At 46.3% G+C, this 21310-nt stretch overlaps 1 protein-coding gene across 2 annotated transcripts in view; it reads left to right on the forward strand.

The window, feature by feature from the left end:
* LOC147698790 (carbonyl reductase [NADPH] 1-like) overlaps window positions 1–21310 on the forward strand; it is a 149364-nt gene that overhangs the window by 22711 nt on the left and 105343 nt on the right. The window contains exon 1 of one of the 2 annotated variants that reach the window (XM_086935385.1): window positions 18558–18726. The exons of the other annotated variant lie outside the window; for it this stretch is intronic. The gene's annotated coding sequence lies outside the window, so the exon portion shown is untranslated. Of the gene's footprint in view, window positions 1–18557; window positions 18727–21310 lie in introns of those variants that run through there. 2 annotated transcript variants of the gene reach the window in all.

Genomic DNA, 21310 nt, shown 5'->3' on the forward strand with positions numbered 1-21310 from the left:
CATTGACCAAAATGTCAGAAATAGCAAAAAAAAAATCGGCGTGGATTTTGTCCCAACCACTTCCATCCGGTATTAGACCTTCCCAGGAATGCCCCAAGACCCGCCAACCCACCCGCCAAAAAGCATAACACCCCCAAACAGGCCAAAAGCAAAATCTCATGCTTACAATATTTCTCAGCCTTCGGTCCAAACGCGCTGTGTAGCTAGGCCATAAGTCCGGTTTACCACCACGGATTTCCTGAAAAGCAAATGCAATCAAGATTAGAGTGTCCCAGCAGTGCTCCCAGACCCCGAAACTCACCCACAAACAGCCGGATACCCCCCAAAGAGCACCTCAAAGGCAAGCAAGTCAGCAAAAACACCAAAAAATTTCCGCCTCGGATTTGGGCCAAACCACTTTTATCCGGTATTAGAGCTTCCCAGCAATGGCCCCAGAGCCGTCAACTCACCTGCAAAGAGGTAGAACAACACCCCCACAAGTGCTGAGTCTTTCTTCATTGGGCGTAAACCAGCCCTCTGCTTTGATGGAAATAGGAGTCTGGAGGAGGAGGATAGAGGAGCATGTTCTTCTGAACTTGTGAACCTGAGGAATAGAGACTGAGGCACCTTCAAATCAATTAGCAAACAAGTGAAGACAGTTCTGCTGATGGGCTTGTTTTTGTGATTATGTGATTAAAGTTTGAATTATATTAACTGTGCACAACAAAGAAAGACAGACACACAGGAATAAAAGTGAATAAGGACGAAAAAGAAAGTTATTGATTCGTTGTCTCATTTTCAGGGCTCGGTATCACGATCCATGAATAAGAATAAGGCTTCGTCATCATACTCTGCGAATTCAGGCAGGGTGAGCTCAGTGTCACCTGACAGAGAAGAAATTCCCTCATCTATGTATCTGTCCACCTCGTCTTCATCCGGCGCGCTTTCTCGTACTCTGAAATCTGGTGGTATGAGGTGCTGATTCATCTTGATCATTGTTAACCTCTCCACATTTTTGGGCGAGAGGCGGCTCCGTTTGGAAGTTACAATGCCACCAGCAGCACTGAAAACACGTTCAGAAGACACGCTTGCGAGTGGGCAAGACAAGTAGTTTAAAGCCAGGTTGGAGAGCTGTGGCCACAATTCTTTTTTCCCATGCCAATACGCCAATGGGTCAGCATTAACATAGACCTCTGTTGAGTCATTCAGATAGTCCTTCACCATCGACTCAAGGTTCTCCTCCAAGGTTCCTCCACTTTGCTTAGCTGTTGCTGTGACCTTTTGAGAACCAAACCCAAGCCGAGCTAGCCAATCCTCTTCAGCCTCCAATGTTACTGTTGTGTCTGGTGGTGCAGATGATCCGGTTGCCGGTCTCTTTAAAGGCTGAGAGGTCACTTGTGCCGCAGCCACAGGTGCAAAAGTGGATTGTTGTGACTGGGGATGTCCTGCTGATGCTGATGTACTGCCTTTTCCTTCAATTTGCTGCCGTTCTCTTTCAAACAACTTGGCTGAGGAGGCTAGCCACTGTTTGTACTTTGTAACATCTTCATCAGCAAAAGGAAAGAATGCTTGGCCTGCCAGCGCCTTTTTGTAGCGTGGATCCAGAATAGTAGCACAAATGTAATGCTGGTTTGAGTGGATCATTTTAAGACGTTCATCACCTTGTAGGTGCTCTAATAATTTCTCAGCCAGAACAAAAGGGTCTTGGTTTTCTTCATCTTTTTCAAACACAGAACACACCTCCTTCAGTTGGTGCTCCAGCATGTACAACAATGGGATAGCTTTTCCCAAATTACAGTCCTCCTTGCTGACTGCACGCGTGAAGAACTCAAAAGGACGAAGCATGCGTGTCAGGCTTTTAACTATGTTCCATTGCGCCGCACCCATCCTCAGGTCCTCCTTCTGAGCTGTACCCTGTGTTAAGAAATAGTGATCGAGTACCGTATACTGCTCATACAGACGCTCAAGCATGTAGAAGGTTGAGTTCCGACGTGTTACCACCTCCTGGATGAGTGCTTTCACTGGCATTTGACGTTCATATAGCAGGCTCCTCAGATGCTTCCGGGCCTTAAAAGAATGGCTGAAATGGTTGCACATTTTTCGGCAGGTGTCCACTACTCTGTACGCTGCACTGTCTTTATCACTCAAGAATTTTTTGACAACCAGGTTTATACAGTGCGCCAAACACGGCACTCTGAAATAGTCACCCAGCTGCATGGCCTTAACTATATTGGCGCCATTGTCCGTGGAAACATAACCAACCTGGCGTTTTTTTGGGGACAGCCAGTCAAGGACCTTTGTGTTAAACACATCCAAAATGTTTTGTGCTGTGTGACGTTTCTCCAAACCAAACATGGCTAGTGTTGCATGTTTCCGAGCAGCTTTAAAAACAATGTCCGGGTCAACACCTGCGTTTAGCTTTGCTTTAACCCCTGAAAAAGAAACCCAGTGTGCAGTGATGCACATGTAATCAGCGCCTGCGCCACTGGTCCACATGTCTGTTGTCAGATGTATAGTGTGAACAGCACTCTTCTGCAAAGCTGCCCCAATCACCTCCAGAACATCTTCATGTAGTGCTGGAACCGCAACTCGGGCAAAATAGAACCGGCTAGGAACCTTCCATTTAGGGCAGAGTGCTGCCACTAATTCTAGAAAACCAACCCCTTCTACAAAAGAAAAAGGGAGAAGGTCCAGAGCTAGCATTTTAGCCAGCTTAGTGTTATACAGACGCGTCAGTGGGTGGTTGCGTTCATATTGCGCTTCTGTAAACAACATCTTTTTAATGTTGCCCTGGACCAAGGATTTACGGGATGATGATGATGATATCTTCGACCCAGTTACGCTCGCTGATGAACTTTTTCGCATTGGTGTCTCACTCTCTCCCACACTCTTAGTGTGGCTCACATGGGGTGTGCTGCTGACAGGGGTACTGGGTGTAAGTGAAGTGTTTGAATCGTCTTCTTCCTCCTCGTCATCATCAGATGAAAAATCAACGTTTTCATTACGTGCAATTCGGGCTTCCTTGATCGCCTCTAGGTGCGCAAACCATTGGACAGCGTGCGTTCTCCTAAGATGACCTCTCTGGCCTCCGGTACCATAGTTGGTACCAAACTTACCACGACTAACTCGAAGCTTACAAATGCTACAAATGGCTACGTTTTCCTTTTTTGGGCAAACACTAAAGAAGTCCCAAACTGGAGACTTGAAATGTCTTTGGGGGCCGGAGGAGGCGGCGATACTGGTGGTGGTGGTCCTGCTGCTAATGCCAGATGAAGTGGAGGATGTGGATTGCCGAACTTCAGTACGTTTTGCACTTTCACCACCACTAATTGAAGTCGAGGTGGATGGAGGTCCCTTCTTGCGAGGAAGAAATATGGAAGCGGTAGGTGTTGGTGTACTAGTTAACTCCAAATCCAATGATTGTTGTGTTTCCATTGCCTCCTCGTCGACATCATCATCACGCTCAGCAGCTTCTCGGGATAGGGTCAAAATGTCTCTTTCCTGCATGCCCGCTGGGGCTGCAGTGACCTTTATGATGACTGGCTCGTCGTCATCGTGAGAGGCTTCATCAGCAGCAGTATCCGTCACTTCTTGTTGAGCCTCATCACACTCCATAGCTATGAGTTTTTCGACGACCTTCCTTTTACGCTTAGGTATCTTTGTCAGATCATGGTGTGCCTCACTCTCAGACTGCCGTGATGATGGTTCCCAATCTTCATCCAGATTAAGATCATCAGAAGGAGGTGGGCTTGAAGAAGATGTAGACACCCCCCTTGATCTTTTCCTTGCTAGGGATGTGGAAGACAATGAATGATCATCAGGAGGAGTGGCTTCCTCAGATGATACCTCGGTTTGATTGTCAATTTCCTGATGTGCCCATACTTCGGGAGGAACAACTATTGTGGGCACTTGTGACCCTCCATGCACCTCTGCTTGCGCATCTCCTTGCGCTGCCTCTCCTTCCACATGTACTTGGGCTTGTACTTGCACATGGTGTTGTTGTTGCGGCTGTGGTTGTTCAACACTTGTCAGATGAGTTACAACAACCTGTGTTGATTCAGGGACATTGCTGCTACTTTCTTGCGATGAGCCAACATCACTGGTCGATGGTGATTGAAGAAGTACACTGACTGCCTCTGAAGCACTCAAGGGCTTTGACTAAGCATGGGCGAATTTTGCGGATCTCGCGTTCCCGGATTTTGCGGATTTGCGAACTCGCAATCCGCAAAATCCGCGAATTCTCGCGAATTTGCGGATTTTTTTTTTATGTTCGCACGGGTTTCTGCAAGTTCGCGAGGGTTTTGTACAATTTCGCAAATTGCGAAATTGTACAAAACGCGTGTGAACTTGCAGCAACCCGTGCGAACACAATAATATGAAGAGAAAGAAGCTCCTGGTCACAGGAACAGCACGGGGATTGCGCTCATGAAAGTCAAGGATGCAAAGGCCTCTACCCAGCATCACAGCTGACTTTCCACGGTAGATTTGGGAAGAGGCACACCTGTCCAGCCTCGAAGACGCTCATGATTGTTTTTGGGCTAATGAATGAGTCACTGAATTTGAGCATCAACTAGTTCGAGCGACCATGTGTGTGTTACTATGCAATCGCCCCGAAGGGCGCAGGGGTCCCTTGAGTGAGCTGTCCATCATAGTGGGTGAAGACGGTGCAAACCGCGAGTGTGTGCGCGGGGCCAAACGTGCGGGTCTTCCATGCGAGTTCACATGCCTCTTGTGTGCATAAAAGGTCAGAGAAAGATCAGTTCAGCAGATGAAGAGAAAAAGCTCCACAGGAAGGGTCACAGGAAGGGCATTTGTAAATATTTTAGGATGGCGCCGGCAAGCTGCCAGCGCCATCCTAAAATACTTACTAAATTAGCTTCAACAGGAAGCTCTAATAGATAAAATAAAGCAGTTGCGAGCACCTGCTTTATTTTATCTATTAGAGCTTCCTGTTGAAGCTAACTTAGTAACTATTTTAGGATGGCGCTGGCAGCTTGCCGGCGCCATCCTAAAATAGTTACAAGCAACATGGCAGGCTTGAACTTTTGCCCCCGGAAAAATCCGACGCTCGCGGATTTGCGGATTTTCTGTAAATTCGCGGGAGTTCGCGGATTGCGAATTTACCGAAAATCCGCAAAATCCGCGAGCGGAACGGATTTTCCGCCCATTAAGTTGGCGTGGTGGTGGAGGCACTGAACCCAATGGAGCGGGGGTGCTGCTCCCAGCTTGGTCCCCAGCAGATCCTGCTGCTGCTGCAGGCGTACTTTTTTTTTTGCTCCCAAAAAACGCGGCGGCCGGCACACCAGCCTCCTTGGTAACTTGCTTCTTCTGCTCCTTACTAGCAACTTTCTTGCTAGAGGAGCTACGGAGACCTTTTTTTGGGGCCATCTTCTTCAGAGCAGGTCAGACAGCAGGCCGCAGTTGCACGAATTGTAGAGTTGTCTGAGGCCAGACGTGACGTCGCGTGACGTTATGCTGCACACACACACCGCTGCAGGACTTCTTCCTGGCACTGGTGGTTCTCTTGAGTCTTGTGCACCTAAAAGCAATGGAAGACAGAGGAACATCAGTTCAGTTATACACCCTAAAAAAATCGAAAAAAACTGAAAAATCAGCACAATCCCATGCCCTCCATGATGCTTAAATTCAAGACACCCCACAGAAAGACTAGGCACATGCAACACTCACTAGTCACTACCCCTGGTGAAAAGGCCACAACAACAGGCCAAAAAAACGAAAATCACAGAAAAATCAGCACAATCCCAAGCCATCCAGCCCCTCCATGATGTTTAAATTCAAGACAACCCACAGAAAGACTAGGCCCATGCACCACTCACTACCCCTGGGCATAATGGATGAAAGCTAGGCAAAATGGGTGCAGGCCTGAGAACACTGCCTGCATTCAAAATGGCCCCCTCCATCACAGCACATGGCCAGGGCCTGTAGCAGCACTCAAAATGGCCCCCAACCACATGGCCTGTCCACAACAGGCCAAAAAAACGAAAATCACAGAAAAATCAGCACAATCCCATGCCATCCAGCCCCTCCATGATGTTTAAATTCAAGACAACCCACAGAAAGACTAGGCACATGCACCACTCACTACCCCTGGGCATAATGGATGAAAGCTAGGCAAAATGGGTGCAGGCCTGAGAACACTGCCTGCATTTAAAATGGCCCCCTCCATCACAGCACATGGCCAGGGCCTGTAGCAGCACTCAAAATGGCCCCCAACCACATGGCCTGTCCACAACAGGCCAAAAAAACGAAAATCACAGAAAAATCAGCACAATCCCAAGCCATCCAGCCCCTCCATGATGTTTAAATTCAAGACAACCCACAGAAAGACTAGGCACATGCACCACTCACTACCCCTGGGCATAATGGATGAAAGCTAGGCAAAATGGGTGCAGGCCTGAGAACACTGCCTGCATTCAAAATGGCCCCCTCCATCACAGCACATGGCGAGGGCCTGTAGCAGCACTCAAAATGGCCCCCAACCACATGGCCTGTCCACAACAGGCCAAAAAAAACGAAAATCACAGAAAAATCAGCACAATCCCATGCCATCCAGCCCCTCCATGATGTTTAAATTCAAGACAACCCACAGAAAGACTAGGCCCATGCACCACTCACTACCCCGGGTGAAAAGGCCACAACAGGCCAAAAAAACGAAAATCACAGAAAAATCAGCACAATCCCAAGCCATCCAGCCCCTCCATGATGTTTAAATTCAAAACACCCCACAGAAAGACTAGGCACATGCACCACTCACTACCCCTGGGCATAATGGATGAAAGCTAGGCAAAATGGGTGCAGGCCTGAGAACACTGCCTGCATTCAAAATGGCCCCCTCCATCACAGCACATGGCCATGGCCTGTAGCAGCACTCAAAATGGCCCCCAACCACATGGCCTGTCCACAACAGGCCAAAAAAACGACAATCACAGAAAAATCAGCACAATCCCAAGCCATCCAGCCCCTCCATGATGTTTAAATTCAAGACAACCCACAGAAAGACTAGGCCCATGCACCACTCACTACCCCGGGTGAAAAGGCCACAACAGGCCAAAAAAACGAAAATCACAGAAAAATCAGCACAATCCCAAGCCATCCAGCCCCTCCATTATGTTTAAATTCAAGACAACCCACAGAAAGACTAGGCACATGCACCACTCACTACCCCTGGGCATAATGGATGAAAGCTAGGCAAAATGGGTGCAGGCCTGAGAACACTGCCTGCATTCAAATGGCCCCCTCCATCACAGCACATGGCCAGGGCCTGTAGCAGCACTCAAAATGGCCCCCAACCACATGGCCTGTCCACAACAGGCCAAAAAAACGACAATCACAGAAAAATCAGCACAATCCCAAGCCATCCAGCCCCTCCATGATGTTTAAATTCAAGACAACCCACAGAAAGACTAGGCCCATGCACCACTCACTACCCCGGGTGAAAAGGCCACAACAGGCCAAAAAAACGAAAATCACAGAAAAATCAGCACAATCCCAAGCCATCCAGCCCCTCCATTATGTTTAAATTCAAAACACCCCACAGAAAGACTCAGTGCACCCACCACTGAGTACCCCTGGGCAAAAGGCCCCAAAACAGCCCAAAAATCGAAAATTCCAAAATTGTAGTTGCAGCAACTGTAATGCCCCAAACAAACTTACTTGTGAAATTTCTAATCCAAAAGTGATCCAAAGAAAGTCAAAAAGGCCTCAAATCCAAATATCCAGCAGCATCCACAAAAAGTAATCCTTCCAGCTCCAGATCCAAATGAAAAGTGACCAGGAGATGGACAAAGCACTGGGAGGAGCCTGCTGGACAGGAACAGGAAGTTGAAGACTGTGGGGCACTTCCTTCCTCCCACCCCCCCTCCCCAAAATGGACTCCTCGCAAAAAAAGTGCAGGCAAATGTCAACCTGAGGAGTTATTCAGATAAAAATCATCATTTCCAGAAGGTTTATGCTGCTTGCTGGTGGATTTCTTGTGCAGAATTGCAAATTTTATATTTTCGCGAGTGCGAGATTGTTGCTGCTCGCCGCATCTCAAAGCTCGCAATTGCGAAGTACCGCGATACGGGATCACGGCGTACTCGCGTTGACAAACTCTCGCTGTAAAAGTTGGCAAGCCGCGATTACGTAATCGCGCTTGCCAAATTCCCGCGGGATCCCGCAGCAAGATCCAAAATGGCGCAGCACTCGCAAAATATCAAGAAAAACGCCGCAAAATTGTATCACCAAGAAAAAAAAATCCGCTGCGTGCGAATTTGCGGATTTTGCGGGAAATCCACAAATCTCGCGGATTGCGAATTTACCGAAAATCCGCAAAATCCGCGAGCGGAACGGATTTTACGCCCATGCTTAATCTCCGCCCCTTCTCTGTGGCGGGACGGTGTCAATCACGAAGTATCGTAGCCCAGAGGCATCTTTGCCATGTAATTTTTCAAAATGCCTGGCTACTGGATATGTTGGGTCTGCATTCGTGATAGCCCTAAGATGCTGCAATATCCGTTTATATACCTGTGGTCTAGTGCTCCCTACATATCTAAGACCACAGGGACATTCTAGGACATATACAGCATATTCAGACCTGCCATTGAGTTTACCTCTAATTTTAATGGGATTGGGAGATAGAGGAGTCAAATACTCGGATCTACTGACCCCGTTTTTACAAGCTTTGCAGGTGGAACATCTCAGAAAGCCCTTACTGGCATCCAGCCACGAGCCCGTGACTACTTCAGGGCTGCTAGAGACTAAGCTGTCCTGCATAGATCGTGCTTTTCTGTGGGTAATGCAGGGAGACTTAGAGAACATATTTCCTACAACTGTATCACTAGTGACGAGAGACCAATTATTTTTTATGATTTTACGTATAGCCTGATGTTAGTTGCTATATCCTATAATGAGACGAGTCTCACCGTCAACTGTTTTTTTAAGAACACTGGGACTGTCATTGGAAGGGACCAATAAGTGCGATCTCTCAAATTTGTTAGCTTTAGTGATCGCGTTGTCGATGATGTCTATCGCATAACCTCTATTTAGGAATCTACTTTTGCATTCTCTTTGAGCATCCAGGCATTCTGTGTTGCTGCTGCAAATTCTCCTGATCCGAAGCATCTCCCCATAGGGGATGCTTCTTATCAGGTGTGCCGGATGGTGGCTGGCAGCATGCAGCACAGTATTGCCTGCCGTAGGTTTACGGTAGAGCCTTGTTTCTAATTGACCATTTTCCACATAGATTTCCACATCGAGGAAGACAATAAAATTCTTGCTAACGCTGCTAGTGAATTTCAGATTTAGGTTGTTAATGTTCAATTGACAAATGAAATCTGCAGCTTCCTGTTCAGACCCATCCCAAACAAGGAAGAGGTCATCAATATACCTCAACCAAGTTTTTACCTTGGTGTGCATGGTGGTATGGAAGTTGGGTAGGAGGACCTGCTCCTCCCAGTAGCCCATATGCAGACAGGCATAACTGGGGGAGAAGCAGGCACCCATAGCCACTCCTCTGGTCTGCAAAAATAACTTATTCGAGAATAGGAACACATTATTCTCTAAGCACATCTCAATCATTGACTCAATCATTTTGGAATGTTCTTTCAGGTAACTAGGTCTCTTATTCAGAAAGTGATGAACTGCTCTAATCCCGTCCATATGAAAAATACTTGTATATAGGGACGTTACATCGAGCGACACCAATAAGTAGCCTGGTTCCCATTTGAAATCAGAGATTTTCTTAAGCAGGTCACCAGTGTCTAAAACAAACGAGGGCAAAGATCTAACATGCTCCTGTAAGAAATAATCAATGTACCTGCTTACATTTTCCAAAATACTGTTACGGGCAGAAATGATTGGTCGACCGGGGGGTTGTAGGCAGTTTTTGTGGACTTTAGGGATGAAGTAAATAACAGGGATGGTTGTACAATCAATTTTCAAATATTTATATTCATCCATAGTCAATAAGCCTTTGCTCCTCCATGCCAACAGTTTGGAGTTGATTGTGTTACTGGCCAGTTGTACTTCCTTGGTGTTAGTTCTTTTATAACACTCACAGTCGTTAAGTTCCTTCAAGGCCACCTCCATATACATTTTCCGAGGCCACAGGACCACATTTCCTCCCTTATCTGATTGACGAATGACCAAGTTTTTATTAGATCGTAGCTTTTTAATCAGATTGTGGTATTCCATGTTACGATAATTTTGTCTTCTGGTTGCGTTGGAAGTCTTAATTTGCAAGTTCTTGAGTTCCGAAGATACTCTATCATGAAACAAATCCAAATTATCCCTAAGCATTAAAGGACAAAATTTGGATCTAGGTCTGAAGGGAGTTTTTCTATTGTAGACATTGGGGACCAAAGGAATAGCCCCTTCCTCAGTTTGTAGTTTCATGAATTCTTGGGTCAAAGCTTGTCTCATAACAGGTGAGCTGTGTGGCGTTGTAGTTGGTAGGGTTGATGGACCTGATTCACTGTTTTTGTGCGTACTGTGGTATTTTTTCAACTTTAATTTTCGGACGTATTTGAATAGATCTATTTTAGGGCTTGCATAGTCAAAGTCTCCTCGGGCGCTGTAAGTTAAGCCCAGGGATAAAATGGCTCGTTCATCCTGAGTAAGCACCACATCCGAAAGGTTGACCACTGTTTTTGCATCTACTGTTTTTGTACTTGTTTCTGTTGCCACTTCGCTCTTTGTTTCCTTTGCCTCCCTCCCGCATTTCCTCCTCTTGTTGCACTTTCTCCTTTGGGTGCGTTTCCTGTTGAGGATTTGTTTGCGGCAGTTCCCTGGGTACCTGAGCGAAGGGTTAGATTTCGGTCCTGTCGAACTACATCCAACTCCTGTGCCAGGGTAAATTTACGAAACCCCGACCTTTGACAGCGCTTTAATTCATTGTCTGATTCACTGTCCACCTGCGAGCTTTCTTCAGAAATTGATGATACCTCCACCTGTTCACTACTTGTGGATGGTATGGATAGATTTGTCCTATTAGTCTTGGGTTGCTGCTGTCGTGGCTTTATGTTGTCATATATTTTAGAAAACGTAAAGATTTGGCCATGTTCATAATCAAGGCAATCACGTTGAAATTTGAACGCCTTGCGTTTTTTAATAACATCCTCTTCTCGTTTTAGTCGCGCATTCATGTCCTCCATGTATTTGGTAATTGCCGGGGAGACTGGTAGTTTGTCGATTTCACCATTTAGTCTGTCAATCTCAAGCAGGAGTTTGGTTCTATCACTCTCCGCATATTGCACAAGAATTTCAATTAGTCTGTGCGATGAGTCGAGGTTGCATTGGGCCCAGGCAACAAGCATTAAAGGGTCAGGGTTTTCATAAGAGGGGGCCAGCATTATCCTCAAGTCTCGAGGCACCCTGCCCACCTCTAAATACCCTGATAAGGAGCTATGCTCCCACCATTTCGCTTGCTCACTTTTGCAGCATTTCTCCAGGGCTTTAAACAAAGCGCTATTGTTGGTTTCGGTAGCGCGTTTGAAGCTGTGTCAGTTGGGGGCTCCCCAGCCGGGGAGTCTGAGAACATACCCCTCGATGCCTCCACACGCCCCCTTAACGTGTCGGCAGACATGGTGTTGATTAAATTCGGGCAGATCCTAAACAGGGAGCCAAACTCCTTACCGAGTAATGCAGGGGAGTAGGCACCTCGCACTCTCCACACAGGATATTCAGCGGTGCTCCGACGATATATATATTACACTCTTCCGTGCATTCGCAGGCTTGCCTCCATAGACGGACACGGACCCAAGGAATGGTGCGAAAACAAAAGTTTATTGCTCCTCACCAAACGCTTTTTGAATAGAAACAAGGTCCTAACTATAACTACCTATATATAATTCAAAAAAGAGTTGCCCCGGTGAAATGCACTTCTCAGCCGGTTGATCCTCACAGGAAACGGTGATAGCAAGTCCTTTGCTCTGCCAAAACATGCCTGACACGCCATGCAAGCGCATCGCGTTTTGGGCCACCGCCCTCATCAGAGGAATCATGTGCCGCAGATGACACTGCACTAAAATTGTCCTTTCTTTATATTAACGGTAATCACAGTGATTCCTGGGAAATGTAGTACAGTCCAATTCGGCCCCAGTGGGGTGTCATCGCCACACTTGCCTGAGAAATAATCAATGGCGAAGACTCCCAAATCACAGTCTCCAAGTTCATCTGAGTCCCGCTGTGCCACTACGTGCCCACCCAATATCTATATATACACATTTGAAGTTTTGAATGTTGTTCATTTGACATTTGGGAAAGCCTTTCTGTTAGAGAGCATTGCATAAATTAAACCCCAGGCCTTATTCCCCAAACAGTCTTTGATGTGCTCCATGTAATAAAGTGAAATTCCTTTCTAGGAAGTTTGTATAATGTTTTTGCTTTGTCGTATTTGAGCCACCATGTTGGAGAGTGGTATTCTGTATTATCTGACTTAGGGCTCGATTAGGATGGCGGTGAATCTGCATCCTCCGGGCCGGTGGAAGCCACCACCGGCCCGGAGGATGCGGATTCACCTCCGCGGTCCCGGGAAACACCACCCGCCAGATCAGGATGGCGGTAGGATCAGCAGCGGACGGCAGGTCCGTCCGCTTCTGATCCGCGAGGTGTAGCCTGCTATTTGGTGGCGGTGTCTGCAAGACACCACCAGCCAAATTAGGAAGCATGTGTAAACATGCTTTTCCGCTGCAGTTTTTCCGCCGTGGAAAAGCATGTGGACCTTTGCCTCTGGGGGACCTTGCGCGCCCCCAGGGTGAAGGTGGGGTAGGGGTGCACATGGTACCCCCCTGCATTTGCATGCACAAAGCGGCAGGCGCCGCTTTGTGCATGCAAATGCAATGCATGCATTTTTAACATTGCGGCGGGTGCTGCTTGAAGCAGCACCCTCCGCAATGTTAAAGATGATACAGGATGTGACCACCAGGGTGGCGGTCACATCCTAATTGGCATGGAGGGACCGCTGCTGCCCTTGCAGACGGTCCCTCCACCTCGGGGGTGGCGGACGGACGCAGGTCCGTCCGCCTTCCTAATGACCCCCTTAGTGCGAAGCAAGACAGTTGTCCGCCCCTGTATTTACACAAAAAAACAATTTAAATACCACTATTTTGTTTTATTTCTTTGATAGTGCTTTAACACTACTCATTACAATGCAGGGTGTCAGAGGGATTTACGTCACACGTCCTGATTGTACATTGACAATAAATCATATGTGTGTGCATCAATATAAAGGATGTGTTATATAAGACAGTGAGGGTCACAAGGTGTAAGAGCCACATGCCCTTCATACCTCACTGTGCTTTATTAAAAGGATTAAAAGTTATGAACTGCAAGTAACAAAAGGATCTCCATGTTAAAAGCAGTAACCCACTTACCTATTTACACAAGACAAAAATCTGTCATCTGCGTGTTACATAATGTGCTTTGCAGGAGACATATTAACCCTCTATTCTATGCTACTCTGATTTAAAACTAGGAGTAGGCAAAACACAGATCTCTCTAGCAAGCATGTTATCTCCAGAGTAATCTTACCATTATTATTATTCCCTGAGATTTAGATGGCATACAAAGATCTCTGCAGCAGGTGTCTGAACCCCATAAGATATTTTATAATACTGACATTTCAACCAATTAAACAGAACAGATTTACTGCCATGTTTCTCCTTGTTGCCACTTTCTGTGTGCCAGGGTTTAAAAAAAATAAATGCATTAGTTAAGGCCCAGATTTTGCGACTGGGTTGCATCAATATTTTGGCAAAGCCCCGATTTGAAATCTCATTTGTTAAATATTATAATGTGCTCAAATATACTCACGATAGACCTGCTAAACATATGTGAGGTTTTAAGATCTGAGGTCACTTCCTGTGAGGTCATGGGTTGTGAAGCTGCTTCCTGTGATGCCACATGTGAAGTTGCGCCTTTCTGTCACTTCCTGTGATGTCACACGCGGTGATGTCATACATGGTGATGTCACAGCCATTCTATTTAACTTAGTGAGTCCCCCCATTTCTTTTTTTAGGATTAGAACCCTGGCGCTACCCATCCCAAGTGAACACCTGGCTGAGGACTTGACCCAGCCCACCGTCTCCATTGTGTACCTGCTTGTGGCTTGTACTTGCAGGACGTCGGACTGGGACTGGGACCTGGGACGGGGACCCTCTCGCAGCTGGCACCTTCTAGAATATTGAGCCAGACCAGGTGGCCGCTCTGCTTACTGTCGCGTATGGCATCCACCTGTGCACTATTAGATACATCAGAAATTTGAACACAGCATTTTTCGACACCTTCAGCTCAAATAAAACGGATAGTCCCACTCTGTGCAATACACACCTAGTATCTAATAGACCGGTCTTTCGCCAGCCGGTTGCCAATGTAGGAATAGATTAACACTGTTTTGCACCTGAGAATACCACTAACAAGCACTCCAGAAGATTGTGATACTGATTTGAGGACAGATCGAAGAACTCTGCATGGGTAATGTTTCTGAGTCTTGAACCTCTGATAATGACTACAATCAAATGTGAATACAAAGTGGCATCAGGGCATCGGGCACATGGGCTAAAGATGGTGGCACTTGAGGCCACCAAGAAGGTGGAGGGATAGTTTGCTGCAGTGGATACACACAAGCAGGGGCGGCTCCACCACTAGGACGGAGGAGCGTCGCTCCACTGCTTTCTTACATTGCAAGAAGCAGAAACATAAAATGGTAATACCTTCCAGGATGCCGGTGTGCGGGGCTGCTCTGCCAACAGCCACGGCAGGGGAGGATTGGTGTGCCCACTCCTGATGGCGCAATGACTGTTTGGTCAGCTATCTGGTGCCGCCCAAACCAGTCACATGCACTCTGATCTTATCTAGGCAGGCTGGAATGCTGCCTACATGGAGAACATGGCCTCCCCGTAAGCTCCTGGCTGGGCGACGGCCCCACCTATCACAACGCCGGGATGCCTCTTTGCTGGGGCAGCTGTTGCGCTTTACCAAATCCCTAACATTAACATTAACATTAACAACGCTGCTTGCAGCATTGTGATTGGCTATGGGGAGGGAGCCTGGCTGCCAGCTTCCTATACCTGCCAGAGGCAAGAGTGAAGGAGCAGAAGCCAAGAAGGCGCAGGACCCGACTGGCGGAAAGATGTCTATTTTTGTAAATTAAATTAAACTCCCTGTGCGACTCACCACCCCTCCACGTGCAACTCACCCTCCCCCACCTACCTGCGTGACTCACACCCCCTCCCCCACCCCCGAGCCATGCTGGCCGCGACTGCACAGGTTGCCCTTTAAGGTAATGTGGTCAGGGTGGATTCACTGACTGCAGCCCAGAGTGGAATTAAAGACTTGCTGGCAATGTTGATGCTAGATATAAAAAATAGAGGCGCTAGAAAATGTGCAACTTTCTGTAAACATTCATACTAAAATTCCCACTGATTACGAGAAATGAGATGCATTTGTTTTTCTTAACTTTGTTCCTCTTTCTAGCTGATTTCAGTTGGACAAATGCTACTTGGGGAAAAAGGTTTGATCTTTGAGTTCTGTCCCAAAATACTGTTATCAGCACTGAAAGTGGAATCCATTGTGACACTTGTGAAACTCTTATCATGAAACAGGTGAAAGGAAAAAACGGATGTATGTCGTTACTACGCTTGATTTTACAACGCATGCCTTTACCACGCAGGTTTTACAACGCAAGTCGTTACAACGACTTGAGTTATGGGGCGCTGGATAGTGAATAGTTTAATTTACTATTCCAACTCCAGTCCCCGTGGATAGTAGGGAAGGTTTTGGATAGAAAATTAAACTATTCCCTATCCTACAGCGCCCCCAGCGCAAGTCGTTGTAACGAATTGCGTTGTAAAAGTTGCGTGGTAAAGGTACTGCCTGGTAAAAGTTGCGTTGTAAACGCTGTTCCCCGGAAAACCTGTATGGTAGTTTTACGAATAAACACTAAAAAGTCTGCCTAACCTCACGTATCACTGTACAGCCCTGTCAAGCTTCCCACGTCCATGCGTGATGTGCTGCTCCAGTCCAGAGTTTTTCATTGCATTCTCAGACTCGTAGACTAGTTTATTCCATTATAAAGCAGGACTACATTTCCCAGAATTCAAAGCAAACAAGCATTTTCATGATGTAGGTCTCGCACTTGCGAGATTTTGAGCTATTGGCATTGTAAATGACAATGTCTTTTATTGAAGTGTTTTGAAAACCTGCAAGCAACGACTAGAAGTACAAAGTGTACATAAATAAAAGGCATTGTGATTTACAAAGTCAATAGATCAAAGTTTCAAAAATGCAAGACCTATTATATTGCAAATGCTTTTTGTTACTAACCCTGGGCGAAGCACTACGCTAGTTTGCGAAGTTTGCGCTACTTCACACTACTCGAATTGCACCTAGCACAGTGCAGACACGCAAAGCGTAGCGTAGTGCAGCAGTCATTTTTTGCTTGCTCGCGGTCCTCAACAGCAAGTTGGCGATCGCGAGCGAGCAAAATGACATCCCGGCGAGACTTTTTCCTCATTCGCAATGAGCAACATCAAGTTGCCGATCGTGAGCGTGGAAAATAAACCTCCCGGCGTGATTCTCAAAGCGGGGAGGTCAGGTTTCTCATTGCGCATGGTCGTGTATGCTCGCGACCGCTCGAGATGAGAAACTACCAGTCCGCATTGAGAAAGATGCCACTCGAGTAGAAATCTACTCGAGCTGCAGAAAACGACCGCTTGCACTGTGCAAGATGCGATTTGCACTGATTGCACAGTGCGGACAAGCATCCGGCACTGTGCAATTAGTGCGAACAGCATTTTGCACAGTGCACTACGCAGTTCACGTAGCTACGCGAAGTGTACTTCGCGTAGCTAAGCGTAGTGCTACTACGCGAACTACGCCCAGGGTTAGTTGTTACACTGCTCGTAGGCACTCAGCAAATTCTGTTGTCCCCCTCCCAAGCCTGTGTGAGCCGGACTGGAGTTAATGTTCAAGCCCCGCTGCTCCAGAACTGACTGCCAGGTGTGCTACGGGACACAACGGCCTTTGAAATATCCTTTTAATTACTTTGTGTCTCAGGATAATGTACTCCTCTCGGGGCACATATAGATAAACACACCCAAGCGAAGAAACACTTGGCACACACATGAAGAAACCTAGAGAGAAACGCTGTCACACAGAGAAATACACATCCACACAATGTGTGACATTGATCCACATTCTGTCCATCACCTGTTTTGTTTGCAAATTCCGCCCTAAGTGCGCTGGGGATGCTCAGACGTGGGTCCCAGGCACTCCACACCACTGGAGTCAAGCTAGCCGGGCTGATGAGAGGTGTTACCTCGAAACCGGTCCGGTCCTCGGATGCTTGATTCCGTTCTGGGAAGGACATGGCTTTTGTAGTTCGGACTGGACTGTTCCCATGGGGCACAGGGTCAGAGCTGATTTGCATATCGCCATTGTCTAACCCAGGGTGGTGTGGAGTGCAAAAAAACGATGGATTTGGGCCCAGATCTTCGGACTGGGGTGAATGTGTGACATTGATCCACATTCTGTCCATCACCTGTTTTGTTTGCATCTCCCAGATGCGTCACGTTGTAAATACCCCACACCATGGCGCATCTTTTGCGCCACCGCTGCATCACAAAAGTGTCACAATGGCGGCGTAAAAGAGGCACAAGGGGCTTGTAAATCTGCCCCAGGGTGTTTCAAAAGTAAGGAATTTAACCACCTTTTTCTCTACCCTCTGAATCAGAGCTCGGACGCATAGACACCTCCGAGTAGTAGTTCCGGGTACAAATTAAATGTTCATTTCATTTCGAATTTTCATTTAAACAATCTTTATTACGAACAAATAAATGGACAGTCACTGGATTCCTTAGGTGGGCCGCCTTGAGAGTGCTACCCGGTGAAAAGGTTGATTCTTGAACACAGTGTTTGCTATTAACATTTGTAAATTATTATTCCGGAGCTGCCGACTTTGGAACCAGGTTTAAATATTGGCGTTGGCTCAACATCCTGTCATTCCGTGCAAATCACGTAGGGGCAGATTTACAAGCCCCTTGCGCCACTTTTGGGTCACTTTTTCCATATTAAAAGTGACGCAAAAGTGGCGCAAGAGGCTTGTAAATCTGACCCGTAATCTTTCTGTGCCTCAAAAAAAAAGAAAAAAAATGAATGTGACCTTGTGTAATGCAACTGGTGCTCATGCAAAGTGCTCCATTTCGAGCGTTAGTTAGACTTACGCATTTCAGTGTGCGGTCCACATCACCACACTGAAATGCAAAGTTTCGCATTATAGCGCCTCAGCTGTCAAGCTGGAGCGCTGCCAACGCACCACACTGGCTGGAAGCTGGAGTGGTAGTACGTGCTGCTCTCGGGTACGTGCTGCTCTCGGTAGGCTTGGGGGCTGTCTCAGCTTCTACAAATATTACAACATAATAAGCTTTATTTACCAGACACCAGTTAAGCATTATTGGATGCATTCACTGACGTCACCAGGGGGCGGTGACCCGTGGCTACTGCCAAGACTCTCCGCCAGATCAGCACACAATGACGTGTTTTGTCAGACACGCTTTAATAGCTGGGAGCGGGCTGCAGGCAGGGCAGTTCATGAAGTTTGTCAAAGGTAGCTCAAACGACTGGATCCAGAGACTGGACCTGACCCCACTGGAGGCTGACCCACCGGAGCGCGGCCGCGGATTATCTCTACGGAACCCGAGAGATTGGCATTCACTGAACACGCGACATTTCTTAGCAAACATCTGCAAGGTGACTTTTATTGACCAGATCCATGAATGTATTGGAAATGTTGGGATGGAAGCGCTACTTATATAGGGAAACATGCATGTTTAGTTTTGGATGACAGTGAAAGACCCACTCCTGGGATGAGATAGGATCCTGACATCTGGTGGACAACATTTATTTAAGCAAGAAGGGGAGACGGGTCTAAGACTCCCAGCCAGTGCTGGCTCGAGCACTGTGGCAGCTGTTACAACACTTTTTTGGCGCTCTCCTCCCCCATATCTTCCTTCTTCATGAATTCCCTCACTACCACCCTCCAACAGTGCACCTCATCTCTATATAGCCTCTCTCTGACTAACATTTCTTTATTTTCATAGTGCGGCACATAGTTCACTCACACTCAGTTCTGTTATCGGTATGGCACATGTTTTTGCAGCAAGCACATCAACCCTCCGTGCTACTCTACAATGAGCAAAAACTGCAACTAGACAAAATTCTGAACTCTCACTAGTAGGAACATTAATCGCCAGAGTTATCTTGATATTTCTATTGTTGCCTGAAAATGACCTTATGCACAAGGAAGTTCATGTGCTTTTAAGCCAAAAATTATTTTTAAACACATCGCCCCCCACTAAAGGCTAGGTATGGCTGCACAAGTCACACCACCTTAAAGCCAGTTTGCACCCAGCAACTGGGAAGGGCAAGCATTTTCAGAAATGGTGGGGTGTGATACTTTCCCCAAATTCCAACAAGCAAAATATGTTAACAGATTTCTTGTAGATAATTTAAGGGGAGCAGTCGTCTCCCCTGAGAATTGTTTTAGATCAAATTTGCTAAAAACGCCTCAGACCCTTATGGGCATTCATGAAATATCCCAGTTCTTTCATGGTGCACCAGGTGTCTTAAGTCAGAAATCACTTCCATTATACCAAGGTCATCATTTTTTCATGGATGAGCTCCTCATGCCAAGGAGTACATTCAATATGACAGTGCCAGAAATTTAAGTCACTGTGAAGGGGCACTGTGTCTGTGCCCCAAACCATGGCACTGTCGCTAGTGCTAATGCAACCTTTTTACTTTTTGTCTTCCACTTAAATCCTTTATATACCATTAATTCAATACTTCAACCAACAGTAATCATGATTCATCCACGGGCAAGGGAATGCCAATTTGCTTAAGTTTCTCATATCCTTGATGGGCCATCCGAGCCTCTTCATTCAAAAATACGTACTGAAGGCGTGTTTCATCATAAGCAGTTAATTAAAAACCCAATGCATTTATGGCCTCCAGGGGCCCTTCGTCAGGGGTAACTGTGAAATTAATTAAACACATATTAACATACAATGCGCTACTTCATAGACTAAACAATTGTCACATTATCAGGTTTTACTTGTTAGGAACAACAAACATGTAATTCATGAGCATTATATAACCTATCTATAAAATGTGACTTTTCCCTTGTATCAATTTTCAGGCATATTCTAATTATCATTACATGCAATCGCATAGTCGCCTGTGCCAGAAATTTACCATGGACACTTCAGCCACTAAAAATTCCCTCCGGTATACAAGGGCTAGCATTTTGCCGTGGACACCCTCCGCAAAATAAGTACAGGAAATCTTATGACAACAATTAACTCGAATATCAGTTCCAACATGTAGCTATGGATGCACCTCAGATGCTAAGAATTACTTGCATCATGTCAGGGTCTTCGGCCAGGTGTGGTGGCACATGTTCTGTGTCCTTGCCTCTGGGTATGACTGGGCTAGTAGCTTCCTCAGTTAGTCAGTTCGAGTCCCAATAGCCAATGATAGTGTCTTAATCGAAGCATGTCAGGACCTGCAGTTTGCCATAGGTAACACCTCCCATTCATATTCTATTAGTGTCCTTGTCCATGAGGCAAGAATAACGTGCAGTAGGCCAGACCAGCAGCACACTTGCATGCATAACCCACATACACTGACACACACACATTCTCACTCGTTTGTGCATTTATACTCTGTCACACTCACACACAAACACCCTGCCACTCACACTTCCATTAGTCAATCTGCTGTTATTGTGTTAGAAAAGCTTGCCCTGCTGCTTCTTCTATACCTGCCTTGCCTTTTAGCAAACCTAGATACAAACACATTCTGTATAGTCTAGTCAAAAATAGTAATATATTGCCTTATCAATGTTTGTTACAAGTATGATGTGAATGAAAAGTGCACTTCCTTAAAATAGCTGTATGGGGCTTATAATTGGTTTCAATTGTGGATCAAGCAGTTACAGTATTGGAAATTAACAAATTCACATTCTAACATGTAACATCACGGCATCCAACTGATCTTATGAAATGCTTGACTTCTTCCACAACCATGGATTTTATCCAATAAACGCTTTGCATTTTGGGTGTTTTGAGACCCAACTTACAATTAAAAAATATGACAAGTCCTGAAATGAAGCATTGTGGGAATGGAAAGCCAGGAATGGTTGAAGGTGTCACACGATCCTCCATCGATCAGCCTTACAGTCCCTCCTTGCGCTATACCACATTCTTAGTCCACTTCCCCCTTTTGCACCAGCCCTGTTGATGCAGATGGAATTATGTAGACATCTAGAACTATG

The sequence above is a fragment of the Lissotriton vulgaris genome, chromosome 8 (assembly GCF_964263255.1).
Source record: "Lissotriton vulgaris chromosome 8, aLisVul1.2, whole genome shotgun sequence".
Lineage (NCBI taxonomy): Eukaryota > Metazoa > Chordata > Amphibia > Caudata > Salamandridae > Lissotriton > Lissotriton vulgaris.